Consider the following 1,824-nt stretch of genomic DNA (forward strand, 5'->3'; position numbering starts at 1 on the left):
TTTAACTAAATACAGAAATTTTCAATATTTAAATATTTACTGCCTACCCCTTCTACTTTGAGATTTCTAATTATATGAATATAAGTTTCCTGATTTTGGTACAGAGTGAACTATTATATGACTGATCTGTAAGTTCTTTCTTCTTCAGTTTTATTTTAGACAATTTTTATTGTTATATTCATTTAAGTTTTTAAATAATTTTTACAATGTGCAATCTGTTATGAATCTCATGTATTCATTTCAGCAATATTTCTCTAAAATTCACTGTCTACATCTTATATCTTTCACATTTCAATATTTGTCTACAATTTTTAATTTGCTATGTAATTACTATTGATTTTCAATAAAGTTAACAATGAGTTAAAAAAAATAAAGATAAGCATCAGAGATTGATACTTTATATAGATCTTTATCACCTTGAAAAAGCTAGGAAGAATCACTAACTCAGCCCCGTACAGGAAAAGCCTGCTGTATTCATGCCTGCTTGCTGCATCACTCACTTCCCATTTGATCTGGATTTAGTCAATTTTACCTAAGTGGTTATACTTGTAATCTGATTGCCTGACCATAGTTTTGTCCCACCTCATGCCTGCCTGGTGATTTCCCATGTCTCTTACCTTACACTTGCCTTACCTAGTGGTTTTTCTAGGAAATTCAGGTTCCTTGGTAACCCATTTGGGTACTCTTCTGTCTCTCTCTTACACAGAATCATTCTTTCCCTGAATAAATATATTCACCTCCATTTATCCTGAAATCTATTCTTCAATTTTAGAGAACATAAGATCATCCCAGATATCTAGCAGGTTGGGAGTTTCTTTCCCCTTTCTCTTCCAGAGGTCTTCAACTGATATGATTGGATTGAGGTGAGAGCTTGATTTTTTTCATAGACTCTGGATTGGAACTCATTCAGGTAACAAATTTTTATAGTTATAATTGTGTATGTTTTATCTTTTAGTTTTTAAAAAATGTTGATAAACCTAAATTAAAACATAGGAAGGTTATAAGATTATGATGCTTCTTCCATGGAACATTTTTATTCCTGTTTTGTACTTCTATATGTTGCATTTGAACTGATTAGTAAATTTAACAGTATACTTGCTTGACTTTAGACTGCAAAGAACTACATTAGAATGCCCCCTAGCGAACTTTAATATAAACATCTATGAAATGGGTCTTTTTAAAATATATAATTATATTTATATATCTTATATAAATAATACAGATTATACAATATATAAGCACAATGCTGATTCACCTAGCTTATAACCTCTTGAGGTTTATTTCATACTCTTTCATCCCACTATTCCTGCCTTTCCATTGTGTGATTTCTGATCTTCTTTGTATTGTATGGCAGTAACTCCCCTGGTGGCCTCATCCCTTGGTATAGAGAGAGGATCCAGGAACCTGAGTTCCTCTGATGCAGCCAGTAGCTGAGTCAGTGTTTCCTCCTGTGCTGGCTGATGATCCTGCGGTCTACTGTAGTATATTTTCTTTTCATAATTTTATTGGTAAACAGAGAGCAATGAGACAGTTTAAAATCAAATTGGTAGGACAATTTCAATAACTAACACACTGCATATATTCTTCTTAGTGGTTAATTGCTGTAAAGATGCGGACTTGAGATCCTATTTACAAACACCATTAGAAAAAATCATTCTATTCATTAAGAGAATGCAACTATATATCTATCCTAACAACCTTGAATACACAGATACAAAATGGACATTCATTGGTGTAACCCATTTTTTTCTAAGATCCGTTATTGAATATTATAGGTGTGTAAACTCAGCAAAATATTCTAAAAGAGTCCAGTAGCCCATAATA

This window comes from Octodon degus, unplaced genomic scaffold, assembly GCF_000260255.1.
Source record: "Octodon degus isolate 3935 unplaced genomic scaffold, OctDeg1.0 scaffold00476, whole genome shotgun sequence".
Classification (NCBI taxonomy): Eukaryota; Metazoa; Chordata; class Mammalia; order Rodentia; family Octodontidae; genus Octodon; species Octodon degus.